Source organism: Camelus ferus, chromosome 6 (assembly GCF_009834535.1).
Source record: "Camelus ferus isolate YT-003-E chromosome 6, BCGSAC_Cfer_1.0, whole genome shotgun sequence".
NCBI lineage: Eukaryota > Metazoa > Chordata > Mammalia > Artiodactyla > Camelidae > Camelus > Camelus ferus.
Window position 1 is genome coordinate 72,573,754 of NC_045701.1, and position 14,502 is coordinate 72,588,255.

Consider the following 14,502-nt stretch of genomic DNA (forward strand, 5'->3'; position numbering starts at 1 on the left):
TTGCTGGCCTATTCTGCTCATCTTGCTTGTGGGGATGGGGTGGGGTGGGAGCAGCTGTCTGCAGGTTGCTGATCTTCCAAATTATGTGCTATAGTTTCATGGTACCTCAGAGAGCGCTACTAAAAAAACTGCTTTCCTCCCTTCACCTGTTACTGAATTTGAAATTCTCCTCTTAGAGAATCCTTTGGAACTTCTAGAATTTTTCTGAGCAAAAAAGTCTCAAAGTTGAGCCTAGATCAGCTGATGCCTTTCCTAAGATTATTTTATTACCGTTGATGCCTCCCAATTTCTCCAAATAGAATCTTTAGCAGGACTTTCAATGTCCACCCGGTCTGCTTTCAACTTGCCACAGTCTCTGTCTGCCTGGAATCTCTCTACCCCATTCTCCCCCTGTCAAGTGATTCCTTGTGTTTCTAGGCCATTTGTCCATCTATCTATCCAACTACCAAATGCCGGGCACTACGCTACATGCTGGGTGCCTCGGCCACATCCCAGCTCTCCCGTGAAGTCTTCTCTGACCCTCTGCCCACCTCCGCTCCCTCAGCTTGCACTCTTGTGGCTTGCTTAGTTGTGTCTAACTGGTTTCACTGTAAGCTGTAAGGTCTTTGGGGATGAAGGCCAGGATGGTCCTTTTACTTCTGGCTATAGCTCCAGAACAGGACACAGTGTATAGTGGGCAGCAATGTTTGTTTAATGAATCAATGGCTGATGAGTGACATTCCTTAGGCTGCCAAGAGCTGGACGGAGAGTAGGGGCAGAGCTTCATAAAGACCAGTTATTCCATTTTTGCTGATCTGCATGGAGGTGGCCCTGGCTGTCAATCCTTTACTGTAGAGCTGGTATCATTTGCCCAGCATCCAGCCAAAGATGTCCCACTCCTCAGTGAGAGCCTGGCCTGAGCTGGCCTCATTAACTGACTCTCTAGGGGGCTTGGATCACACTGGAGGTGAGCACAGAAACCTCTGTGGACTCCCCTCCTCCTGAGGAACATCCCCTCCCAGGGACCAGGGGAGATTGAGTGAAGAGTAAACCTGATTTAGGGCCGGAGTCAGGAGCAGCCCATAGGCTGGGAAGAGCAGGGTTAGGATGGAGGAGCCGCAGGCAGAGGGGATGGGGTTGGCCTGGCACAGCCCGTGTGGGGCTTTACTTCTTGCCAAGACTATTGGCCTCCTGCTTCCTACAGCACGAGATGCACCCCCAAATTAAAACTAAATAAATCACTGTAATAACAGTGTGAAGTGCATCGTTGCTGGCATGTGGCAGCTCCGTGGGGGTGGAGGCAAGAGAGGGAAGGCAGCAGATTAACCCCTGGAGACCGACATGTCTGTAGAGAGCTGGATGGTGAGCCAGGAGCAGGTCATTGACTTCCTCCAAGCCAGGGCAGAGCGAGATGGGATGCTCGGGGTGTCAGCATTCATGGTGGGCTCACCTAGCTGGCCAAAGGATGTCGGGCTGGAAGATGCTGCCTGCACCTTCGGGGCATCTTCTCTAGGACCCCGGCCAAGTAGTCCTGAGCCTGGTGGCCTGTGGCTCCTGCCGCACAGCTTGTTTCAAGCCCTCCGAGAAGAGGAGGCTAATGGCAAGGTCACGGCTCAGAGGGGGTGTCCCTCACAGCTGGGAAGCTCAGAAAACTCTGGTTTCTTACCCCGTGGGCCCCACAGGCACACAATCAAGTCTTTCCTCATCCCTTCCCCCTCCTCCCTCCTGGGAAGATGGTGTTTGTTCCTGGTGACACACTTTCTCTGCCTGTGGGTGGAGGGAGGGGAAAGGGGACGTGGGAAGCAGGGTAGGTGGGTGTGGGGGTGTGAGGGCGGGGAAAGTCACTCACTGTGCACCTCCCTCCTCCTCCAGTCCCTCCCATGACACTTCTCGGGGAGCAGCCCCATCCCCAGGAAGATACTTGAGCCGGCCCCATGAATCTGGGGCTCTATGCCTGCCCTGGGACCCTCCATTTCACCCCTGGTTTCAGGAATGTGGTTAAAGGAAGCCCAGCCTGTGACACATCACGACTTTTTTCCAGGTCTGAGTCCTTGGGTAGGCTCTGAGGTCACCTGGAGCACAAAGACTGCATTGCTGCCCTGAAATCTCAGACTGAAGAGAGGTGGGGTTGGGGGTAGGGCAGCCAGATAGGTGCTTGAGGCCGGTGTGTTCCAGCTTAAACTGATTGGTTCCATCTGTGCCTCTTGGGGACCCCTCCCATCAGCACAGGCCTTGGAGGGTCACTAGTGTCCTCAGACCTATCCCTGTCCCAGGCAGATGGGGCTGGCTCTGAGGGGTGTCCCCAGCATGGGGGATGAGGGAGAGGTTACAGCTCTTCTGGACCCCAAGATTTGCATGTGGTTCTGGGTCAGTCCAGATTCCTGGACAGCAGCCAGTGCCATCAGTGTAGAGGTGAGGGCAAGTCAAGGGGCACCATCCTGGCCTAGGGATTGGCCGTGGAGTGTGCTGCTGGTGGGGGGACCATGGAACTAAGGGAGGGACATGTGAGGGACAGGATGAGACTCAGATCTTCTTTTCTTCTGGCTCGGGCTTTGTCCCTTGTGTAATAGAGCTTCTGTTTGGCATAAGTCCTTGGGAAGTCACTTTTCTATGTGTCTGTATCTGTGCCTTAGTAGAGTCTTCTAGTAGAGAGAAACTTACTTGTTCCTTTTATTTTAAATGTTAGGCTTAAGTATTGAAGAACAGATTCTGGGAAGCAGTCAGAAGTCAGAACTCTAAGAGGTGGGGTCATTTCTGTAGCCCCCAAAGAGACTTTGGTCTCGGGTAGGTTGGGGATAGTCTCAGCCTCGGTCCACTGACTGCCCTTGGGGCTCTGGGTCCGGGTGCAGTGCTGATCTCGACCAGCAGGTGGTGCCTGAGCTTGAGAGTCAGGGAAGTGTTGAAGACATGGCCCTTCCTTGCCTAGGGGAGCCGGGATAGCTGGATGAGACTCAGGCTCTTTCTACTCCTGGGCATGGTCTGTGCTGTGGAGGAAGGCTAGGCTGACACCTCTTCACCCTGAATGGGGCATACCCAGGCCTAAGCCATGAGGCTGTTGACCACTTGGGCCCCAGGAGCTCTCGGCTCTGTACTAGAGGACCTGGCAGGGTTCTTCAAGCTGACCACCAACCCATCCTTACAGCTTCCTTGTTTGGGGTAGGAGCCCTCTGAGGCCCCGTGCAGCTTCTAACAGCATGCAGTTCTGTGGTTCAACACTTTTCCTTCATTTTCCCATTTCTTCTCTCTCTGTCATCTAAGCAGCTGGTATTTAGTGAAAAAGGCACAGAGCTGGAAGCCTGTGGCTGCAGCCAAAATGAGTAAGACCTCATTTTGGTCCCTGTTGTCTGGGGTCATTAGGAGGTAGACTCATCACTGTAATACCTGGCCATGTGAGTGCCTTCGGGGTTTGAGAGGGAGAGAAAGAGAGATTACATTTGGGTGGATGGACACTTTCTTAAGCAGGTGGCATATGACCCAGGCTCTCACAAATGGGTGGAGGTGCAGGTGGAGGTTGGAGGTGGGGATTACTGATGAACGAGATGGGCCAAATAAAGCATAAAGCTTGGAGAGTGCATGGTGAATTGTCTTGTTGGCTAGTATATGAGGTCCAAGCTGGTGAGTAGTGGAGCTGAGGCTGCAAAGCTGGGGCTGAGGTTATGTTACGAAGGGCCTTTGAATGTTTTTTTCGTAACATGAGCCTGGGGGAGAGGAGAACTTGGAGAGGGGCCTGAGCAAAGAAGGATAGAGTGGGGCTGGATTTTCTTAGTAACATGGGAAGTGAGGTCATCTTTTATAGATGGGGAAGGTGGAGGCCGGAGGTTTGAGGTGGGGGAGAGCTAGGGGATAGGAATTACAGTGGGACTTAGGCAGAGATGATAGAATTGTCGGCTGCAGTGGTACAGTTATTTGTGGTCATAGATGCACATGTATCCATCCCCCATTCCCCTCCCCAACAGGTACGGACAAGGCCAATCTCTCTACAAGATATTTCAGTGAATGATCCAGTTTTGTTGTTGTCCTAGAACATAGTTGTATCAGATAATGTTCTTTCCAACTCTGAAATTCTATGAAAAACCAAAGAAAATGAGGTCAGGGGCTGGTGTGGAGCATAGAAATTCCTTAGTTAGGGGCAATGCTTGTACTGGTGTTGGGGTATTGGGGTTTGGCTTGTGTACTCTGAAACCCCTGAGTGCCCACGGGGTGGGGATCTAGACTTGATCTTGTTCTGTTACTCCACCCACCCCCAGGGACAAGTGCTCAGTATTCTTGACAGACCATCTGACTGGCATGGTTCTGAGAGTGCAGATGAGAACCGCCATGGTTTGGGGGGAGAATGCACCGCTCGGTATTTCCTTTGAACTTCTAGGTACAAGTGGAGGGTGACGTTTAAGGTGTAGGCAAAAGTTCAAAAAACAGATAAAGAAGCTCTTCTCCCAAGAACATCATTCATTTGTCAAGCTTGGTGGGGGTGGCAGAGAGAAGACACTGTTGACGTGAGGACCAGCAGGAGTGAAAGCAGAAGGCAGGGAGGTGAGGCAGGAGAGCTCACCTGGTCTGTGGGAGGGGTTCCTGGAGGTGGAAGCACCAGGTGGGAACAGTGCAGAGACTCGAGCAGAAGCTTTTGTGGAGGCCTTGGGGCTGGGCTGGGGGGTGGTGGGCATGGAGAGTAAATGGCCAACTCTTGGTGACCCTCATCATTTCTGCACGCCTGCACATGGGACCTCTGCTGGCCTGTGGAGAACTTTGTGAGGACTAGGAAAAGGTATCCGAGCTGGGCACCCTTTTCTCCAGGCGGCAGCAGCTCTACCAGGGCTGGATTTCATTCTTCTATTAGTGAGGGTCTGCCAGAGAAACAGAACCAATAGGGTATATGTGTACAGAATAAATAAATTAGTGATTGGTTGATTGATTGATTTTAAGGAATTGGCTTATGCAATTTTGAAGGTTGGCAAGTCCAAAATCTCCAGGGTGGCTCTTTGGGCTGGAGACCCAAGAAGAGCTGATGTTTTAGTTCAAGTCTGAAGGCCACGTGCTGGCAGTATTCCTCTTGCTTGGGGAGGCCAGTCTTGTTCTAATCAGGTTTTCAACTGATTGGATGAGGCCTACTTACATTATGGAGGGCAACCTACTTTGCTCAAATTCCACTGATTTAAATATAAATCTCACCCCCAGACACCCTTACAGAAACATCAGAATGATGTTTGACCAGATAGCTGGGCACTGTGACCCTGCCAGGTTGACACATGAAATTACCCCTCATGGTTCCCCACATGGCCCTCGGCCAGGCCTGCACGTTTGTACCCTGGGTTCTGCTTTCACCTGGTGTTCAAGCTTATTGAGCCTTTGAAGTGGGCGGGAGCCAGACTGCATGTTGGTTTGTTGGCTTTGTGACCTTGGGTGTGTTACGTAGCATCTCTGTGCCTCAGTTTCCTCATCTGTAAAATAAGAGTAATAAAAGTGCCTGCCTCACGGGCCTGCTGTGAGAATTAGGTGAATTCATGAATGAGGAGCATGTGGAACATGCCTGGCACAGAGCAAATGGCCCACAAACATTAGCTGTTATTTCTGTGCTGAGCTGAATGCTTTTATGTGTGAGGAACTATGGTTCTGAAAGATTTTGAAGGGTGGAGTTGGGTCTTGAACCAGATTTTCTGATATGGTGTACGGTAGAAGCATCCTCCCATCTCTTCCCTTCCCTGATCAGTGCCCAGTGTGTGTTCTGTCTAGGCCAGCCCCTTCCTGCCCACTGTTAGAGATCCCCCACAGGCTACCTTCAAGCCTGTCGTCTGGGCTTCTGGAGCACTTACCCCACTGACTGTCCCCAACAGACCTCTACCTTGGGGGCCGCTGGCAGTTTCCTGAGGCCCATAGGCGACACCTACTGTGTGCTTTTGGTCTGATTCTGCGGATGAGTGGGTGGAGGTGGAGCCCCGGGGGCCCAGGGGCACAAGTTGTTGGCTGTGCTGTGTCCAGGACCCACCCAGCCCTCCTCACTTGCAGAATGGTAGCCAGACGCAGCTTCCCTTGTCCCGGAGGAGCCAGATCTGGGGTGAGTGTAGGGACGAATACACCCTGGGTTGGATTAGGGCAGAGGGCAGAGAGCCCTTCCTGATAGGGGGCAGAAACGTTGCTCTCCTGATGACACATGCCTCCATGCTCTCATGTTTCTTGGTGCCTTCTTTTAATGGCCATGCAACCTCTCCCTGTCCTTCTCTTATTTACTCACATATATCTGCTGAGCTTTCCTCTGTGCCGGGCACTGTGCCGGCTCCTGGGGGGTCCCTGCCCTCTGGGACACCTGCCCTGTTCCCACACACACTGGCAGGGCCAGCCAAGGTCTGCTCTCCCTTCATGACCACCCCACCCCTCAGCTGCTCTACTGACCCTGAGCTGAGAACCACCTGGAGGGCTTCACCTGTCTGTAGATTTGCTTCTCTTGGTCTTCAGCTCAACCTTTGTTCATTCTGGCGTCTGGCTTCTTTGTCTCCCCAGACAGCCCCCCCGCCTCCCCCAGGGCTACTGTGTGAGTGTTCTGGGAATGGAACAGAAGGAGCTGGAGTGCGAGGAGGACCGGGGAGGGGCTGGGGAGAGATTACCCTCCCTCCGACTTGGGCTCATCCAGCCTTCCCAGCAGCTCTCAATAAAAAGTACATTTATATTAAAAACATAATGAAGAATAGAAAAACATTTTCCCCCCAATAATTCCAAACATCAAAAGGAGATTTTTATCAATTATGAGACAGAGAGATTTTGGCCATAAAATGGTAATTTAACGAGTGGGAGATGGATGGCAGGAAGCATTAATGTCAGCCGGACGGATGGCGCACCATTAGTCACCAGGAGAGACCGAGGCAGCCGTGCTGGCTCCTCCTCCCCAGGCCCTGCACCCTTCCCCAGGCCTGCGAGGCCTCCTCCTGGGTGGGCGCTGGAGGGGCTCCTGTCCAGTCTCTGGGGTACCTTCTGTCTGATTATTCTGGGTGAACCTGACACATCTTGGGCCACATCCCTCTCGTGCCTTGGAATAGAGGTCCCCAGAGACCTACTCAGCCGCCCCCCACCCCCAACTTTCTTTCCAGCCCTGTCGCCTTCCTCGCGCTTCACAGGGCTGCACCCTGGCCGCACAGGGGTCACTAAGCAACCTGCACTTGACCCCAGACCTGTCCTCTCGGTTTCTTTCTTCACTCCTGGGCTCTTTCTCATCCTTTAAGCTCCAGATCTAGCAACAGCACACACACTCTCTCTCTCTGAATGCCTGCCAGGTGTCAGGCACTGCTTTAAAGGTTTCACGTTAATCAACTCCTCACTCAAACCCTCTGAGATGGTTACTATTGTTAGTTATTTTACAGGTGGGAAACTGAGGTACAGCATCTGGTGAAGTGGTTCCCTTGGGCCTCCTCACCCATCCCCCAGTCAGGATTAGTGGCTCTTTTGTGTTCCCCCCGTTGTAGCTCTGTGTTGTGTTAAGGTTGGTTGCGTCCACATCTTGAATTCCCCGTGGGGCCGAGTGTGGACTCTATACATAGTAGCTGTTAGTCAATGTGGTTGGGTTGAGTTGCAGAACTGCTTCCGATGCCTCTGTCCCCTTGAACAGGGCGGTCCTCTCACTCCAGCCTGGTCATCTCATCATCTCAAAGGTCGGTCTATGTTCTTGGAATGGAGGCCGCTTCCCACTCATCTTGGGGTTTTTTCAGTGCCTGGCACCCACAGATGCTCAATAATGGATTGTAATGTGCACTGAGATAGGGACAGTCCACCCACTGCAGGACATCATGGTCTGGGGTTGTGTGGCCTGGTGTCCTCGGGGTGGCCAGCTCTGTCCCTGCCTCAGTCTGGGTCCCATTGTTCCCTGGGACATTCCTGTATGAGATTGTGGAGGGCGGTGTGTGTGTTTGGGGCTATCTAAACTACAGGCTGAGGCTAGGACAGGGGCTGGCTTCTAGAAGGAGCAAAAGGCTCATCTCTGAGACAGCATGGCATACAGGTTCATAAAATAAGCTCTGGGTTCAGAGGGCCTTGCGCGAATCCGAAAAACTACCACATCGTAACTGTATCATTAGTTCTTTCTGAGCTTTAGTCTCCTCATCTGTAAAGAGGGAAGATAACAGAACCTTCACATTAATAGGGCTGCAACAAGAATTGAACGATTAAGCCCATCTAAAGTGTGGTGCCTGGTGTGTAGTGAATCCCAGGAGCTGTTAGCTGGGGTTGTCATGTACAGGGTTGTGAGGGAAGAGTGAAGCAGTAAGACAGCCCCTCACCTGGTGCCTCGATCTTCTCGGGGTTTGACAAACCCTGGGTCTTCTCGTTCAGCCCTCATTGGCTGGGGGCAAGCCCTTTAGACACAAATTATCCAAAAGCATCACTAACTCATGGTTGGTAAGGGTTTAGAAATCATCTTGTCTAGCCCCTGTGTTTCGCAGGGGAGGAAACTGAGGCTCAGAGAGGGAAAGGAACTTGCCCAGAGTGGCACAGCTGCTTGGCAGCAGAAGCAGGATGAGAACTGAGGTCTCCTGACTCCTGATCCAGCGCTCGTCCTCCTGGACTATTCCGTTCAGGGCTGGAAGCTTAGTGCCTGTGAGGAAAGGCCGGCACGGGGAATGAGGCCAATCTTGCTGTCAACGATACCCAGAGGGCCTCAAGTAGCTGCCACCCTACTTGGGACCTTGTAGTTTCCTGTGGACTTGGAGGAAGCTGTGTTTTCCTAAGTTCTTCGCTCGAGGGGATAGGATACTGTTCTTTGTATCCTTCTGTCCGCCCTCCCCCTTGCCTGTGGTTCCTGACGGTTTATCACCAACTCCTCTTAAGCCCCCAGGCCACGCTGGAGCTGCTCCCCTTCTTTGGGATCTAACCTGCAGGACCCTGCCCAAGCCCTCTGCTCAGCTGCAGTGTCACAAAGAAGGAAAGGGCCTCAACTCATCGGGGGCGACCACTTGCTGCTTTGCTCGTTCAGAAAATACAGGTTTGTTGAGCAGCTGATAGGTTCTTACCTCCTTGCCAGGGCCGTGGAGGGTACAGAAAATGTCAAAGCCACGTCCCACCCCCTGCCCCCCTGCAGACCCAGGCAGACAGAACAAAACCCAGAGGGAGTAATTAGAGAACAATTAAGCGCTCAGCTATAGGGCTGATGTAGAAAAAGTTCAGGGGAAGTTCAGAAGGGGGTTCTTGAAGGAGGTGGGCCCTGGGAGGATGAGTCAGATGCACGGAGGGCACACGAGGCTGGACAGCGTTGTGCCGGGTGCTGAGCACAGCTCATTTTGTACCAAGAGCAGACGAGCGAGGCTGGGTGGCAGGGAACTGTACTGGGGTTGTATTAGTCTTCTAGGGCTGGTGTAGTAAAGTACCATGAATTGGGTGACTTACACAACAGAAATCTATCTTCTGGTGGCTGGAAGTCCAAGATTCGGGTGTTGGCAGGGTTGGTTCATCTGAGAGGTCTGGGGGAGAATGTGTTACCCGCCTCTCCCCTCCCTTCTGGTGGCTTGCAGGCGGTCTTGGGGTCCTTGGCTGGTAGAGTCATCACCCCGATCCCTGCCTTCACCCTCAACTGGCTTTCTCTCTGTGTTGCAGTCTTGTTGGTTTGGGGCCCACCCTATGTCATCATGACCTCATCTTAACTAGTTACATCTGCAAGGACCCTGTTTCCAAATAAATTCACGTATATTTGGAGGACACAATTCAACCCACAGCAGATGGGTACTTTGGGTCTTTTGTGGTTGTGAGGATAAGAACCCCAACTTGAACGAGCAGAGGCAAGAGGGCAGATGTCTTCTCTCCTGTAACCACAGTTTAGGAAGGGTTGGGATGGAGCTGGGCCTTTGGGGAGCTCTTCCAGGACTCTTACGTCTCTCAACTTTATGCCGGGCAGCTGCACTCACGGTTGGCTCCCTCCATGACCACCTGCAACCTGCAGCGTTCAGCCTCACCTCTTCCCAGCTTTGGCCCCAGGAGGGACTTCTTGCTAGGCTCTAGTTTCATCTTATAAAATGAAGTGTCCCCCTTCGCTCCCCCCTCCACCGCCAATTCATGTCTATCTGGAACCTGAGACTGTAAACTTAGGTTTTTGCAGACGTAATTAGGCAACTTAAAGTGACTTTATACTGAATTGGGGTGGGCCCAAAATCCAGTGGCTGGTGTCCTTATAAGTAGGCCAGGTGACAATAGGAGCAGAGATTTGAGGTATGTGGCTACAAACCGAGGAAGCCCGAAGATTGCTGGCAGCCACTGGAAATTATGAAGATGCAAGGAAGTATTCTCCCCTGGACTCTTCAGAGGGAATGCTGGCCTGCCAGCACCTTGATTTCAGGCTTCTAGTCCCCAGAACTGTGAGGCAGTACATTTCTGTTGTTTTAAAGACACCCAGTTAGTGGTAATTTGTTATGGTGGCCCTAAGAAGAAAATACAGATATCTATTCCGTACAGACCAATCACTGTGGTCAGAGGAGGTGGGATCTGTAAGATGTCACCCTCCTCATTTCAACCACAAGGTTAGAGCTGGCGTGGGGTGGGAAGCAGCGAGGCAGAAAAAGGCATACAGATGGGTAAGGCCAACAGAGCCACAGATGCTCTAGGTATTCATTTCAGCAGGTGATAATGTTACAGTTTCTGTTTATTTGGTGCTTGCTGTGTAGCACACATTGGGGTGTTTTACAGATGCAGTTTCTAACCCTTACGGTAATTCTGCAGGGTTGATAGATTTTACCATTCCAGTTTTTCGAGTAAGGGAACAGAGGCCCTGAGAGGTTAAGTAACAGCTGCAGGCACATAGTTAAAAGAAGCAGAGCCAGGCTTTGAACTCTGTTGCCTAAGGCCCCACCGCTCCTGCTGCCCAGCTGCTAGCCCTGAAGAGGGGCTGTTTGGTTCCTGGAGGGCATTAGTGTGGGCGTAGGTGTTGGGCCTTGATGTGCAGGCTTCTGGGAGTGGCCCTAGGCCCCCCAAGTCCTAGAAATAATGTTAAGTCAGTAATGTCAAATCAGCTAATAGTGTGTGCATGTGTGTGTGTGTGTGTGCATGTGTGTGCACGTCAGGTGAGAGCAAGAGGAAAGATCAGAGGGAATGAGTGGGGCAGCTTTGCAGGTGACATCTCCTATCATCCTCACAGCTAGTCTATGAGAGGAAGTACTACTACTATTCCCATTTTACAGAGGAGCAAAGCAAGGCCAGAGAGGTTGAGTCACATGCCTGAGGTCACACAGAGAGTACCAGTGGAGGTAGGAGCAAAAGCCAGGGCTGACTGCAGAACCTGAGCTCCTGAGACCTGCGTTGCTTTGTCCTCTGTAAGGAGCCCTGTGCTTTTCACAAGGTTTCATGTCCTAGTAGTTGATGGCTTCTCCCAGCATTCCTGAGTGGGAGGCAGGACAGGCAGATGGGGAACCCTGGCAGATCAAGGAGCTGAGTGTTTATTAAGTGTATTCTCCTTCCCTAGCAGATGTCAGATGTTTTCAAACACAAGGTCTCATTTAGTCCTCACAACAGCTCAGGAGGTAGGTATCCCTTTCCCTACTTTTTCCAGATGTGGAAACTGAGATTCAGAGACACTAAGTAACTCACTCAGGATCACACAGCAGGACAGTGGCTTAACTGGGAAATGAACCTTAGTGTTTGTTGTCTGACTCCAGAGACACACATGCTTCAGTTATACAGGCTGCTTCATGGAGGTGGGGGGCGGGTTCCAGGCCAAGCTGCTGGGCCTGTGAGACCCAGTCTGCCTCCGAGGCCAATGCTCTTCCCTCTGACATCACCCCAGTCCGTCCCCTTGCCTTCAGTCCCGGGCTGGCCTGGGCCTATGTTGCCTCGAGAGCCAATCAGATGATGGCTGAGGAGGTGCTCTAAGGAGCCTGCGGTGAGGTTGCCAGCTCTCCTCCTCCAGCTCACCCGTGGACAAGGTGCCACCCCTTTGTGCATGCAGGCGGGGTGCTGGTGCCAGGGGTTGGGCTGCTCCTCTGGCACTTCTCCAGGGAGGGGCCCTCCTCTCCTTTGCTGCCTCTGCTCACCGTCTACCTGGTGCTGCTCTTTGGCAGCGGAGGGGGTAAGCCCTCCACGTCTGCTTGATTTATGTTCATCGTTGAAACAATAATGTTTAATCTGGAAAGGGCTAATCAATTTTTTATGCTGATTATGAATAGGCCAGCTGTGCCTGTTTCTTTATTCATGGAGCTTCAGGAACAAGCCCAGGTCCCAGGCCAGGCTCCCATGGTGATTTCTGCTGTAGGAGGCCCTGCTTTAAGGAGAACCCTCAGGGGTCTTACCTAGGCCTCTTGGGAGGGGACTCCGTGTGTGTGTGTGTGTGTGTGTGTGTGTGTGTGTGTGCATGTGTAGAGGGTGGCTGGTTATGTATGGGCTGGGGCACAGTTAGGGGAGAGTAGGATGGAAGGTAAGGCTCAAGTACCCTGACACGTCCTTTTACAAGTGAGGAATTAAGACCCAAAAAAGGTGAAGCAGCTTCCCTAAGGTCACACCGCTGGTTGGTGGCAGAGGTGGGATTAGAACCCCTCACTTGAAGGGCAGAACACTTTCCGCAGCTGGATGAGTAGGGCAGAATCAGAGGAAAGTACTGAGGGGGCTGCTGTCCTTGAGGTGTTGACACCACACAACTCTGATATCTCCAAGGAGCTTGTATTTTAGGTACCAAACGAGCTACAGATGTAACTTGATAAGAGGTGGAGACAAGGTAAGAGAAAGTTCTCTCAGGTTTGGGCTACAGCTTTCAGGAATCCTTGGAATCCACAAATAGGGTTGGAGAGAGGGGTGATTTAGGACACTTTCTGAAGGAGGAGAAGCCTGACTGGGACGGCAGGGCTGTGAAAGGAGTGTGAGCAGAAAGGCCTGGAGAGGGCCTCTGGGCAGGTGGAGTGACCTGAGCTGACGGCAGAGGCGGGGCTGAGGACCTCAGGGAGGCATCTGAGCCTGAGTCTGGACCCCGGTGGGGGCAGGTGCTGGGCCTGGACAGCTTGGCTGCCCCACTGGCTGGGGCTCTTGTGTGTGGCCCCTCCGCACCTCCCTCCCTTCAGGGGCCTCACCAATCAATCATTTACTTGTTCATTTATTGGCGCAGCAGATGTTTACTGAGCTCTGTTGTGCGGGCGCCAGGGGTTATGTGCATGAGCAAGCTGCCGACATGGTGCTTATGATCCAGTTGTGAGGACGGCAGATGCTACACAAGCGATCAGAAAAACCTAATGACACTCATGATCAGTGACATGAAAGAGTAGTGCCCTGAGTGTGGGGGCCTGGGTGGCCTTTCTGAGGGAGTGAGGATTAAGCTGAGATCAGAGGGTCGTTAGGGGAAGGGAGGACAGGACAGAGAACAGAGAAGGCAGAGGCTTCAGGGTGGGAAAGAGCATGGGTCTGTCTGGGGGCAGGAAAGGGGTGGCAGTGGCTGGGCAGAGAAGCTCTGAAAGGTGAGGCTGCAGAGATGCTCAGCACGTTCAGGAGATCCGAGGTCAGCACTGACCGAGTACCTGCAGAGAACAGCACAATACAGCCTGCAGGCTAGCAGGGGGTTGGGGAGGAACTGGGAGACCCGTTACAAGGCTCTGGTGGTTGTCCAGGCAAGAGGTGATGGTGACGTGGACAAGGGGTGGAGGCTGAATTAACAGGACTCAAGGATGAATCAAATGGGGAGGGTCCAGGAGAGGGAGGGACCACAATTGACTCCTAGGGTTCTGACCACAGCACTGAGGGGGATGGTGCGGGGAGTGTGTTAACAAGTCACCCTGCTAACAATTTGAGGAAGGGTTTTTCTACAGGCCTGAGGTTTGTGTAGTCTCTATATAGTTTGTTTAGAGTTGGTGGTGAGAAGACCGGACAGTCCACGTGGGACTGAGTAATTTGGGGCTCAGCATTGAGAGGCTGGGATCCAGCGCTGGGTTCCTGGTTTCCAGATATCAGCACCCCACTCTGATGAGAGCTCCAGGGCTCTGTGTGTGTGTGTAACGGGTTTTATAGAAGGAGAGAGAGGCTGTTACTTCAACAACTAGAAGAGCTCCTGCAAATTGTGGTGAGGGGCCTGTCATGGGCCCCCACTGCCCTTCCCGTTTTTGGGGTGTGAGCTGTTGACTGGTAGTTCTATATGAGGTTTAAGAGGAAACTGGGCTCCTTGGGAAGAGGGGAAGATGTTTTTTTTAGCTGAGCAGGTATCAGGGTTTGACCAGGGGGCTTGGAAAGAGTAACATGTAGGAGGCAGCTGGGAGGCAGAGGAAGGGGTGGGGAGAGGATGGTCCACCTGGCCCAGCAGAACGGGAAGCTGTGTTATGTCTTCCTAGTTCCACATCTCAGGGTTAGCATTCGCACTTGACCTCTGTTCCCCACACCGCCAGTGCAGCCCCTTGTCTCATTCTCCAGCTTTCCAGCCCTACCTCTGTGCTGGGAAATGCAGCAAAAGAATTAAAACTGATGTACTGAGAGTGTTACACTAAAGCTCTATTTCTGGGGTAAGTAAACTTTTTCTGTAAAGGGCTTGTTTTAGGTTCCTACTGCTGCTGTAACAAATTACCACAAATTTAATGGCTTAAAACAATACACCTT

General features: G+C 52.3%; 1 protein-coding gene across 5 annotated transcripts in view; it reads left to right on the forward strand.

The window, feature by feature from the left end:
* The window catches only part of ADCK1 (aarF domain containing kinase 1), a 136,557-nt gene that overhangs the window by 39,067 nt on the left and 82,988 nt on the right, over positions 1–14,502 (forward strand). The window lies entirely within an intron of this gene.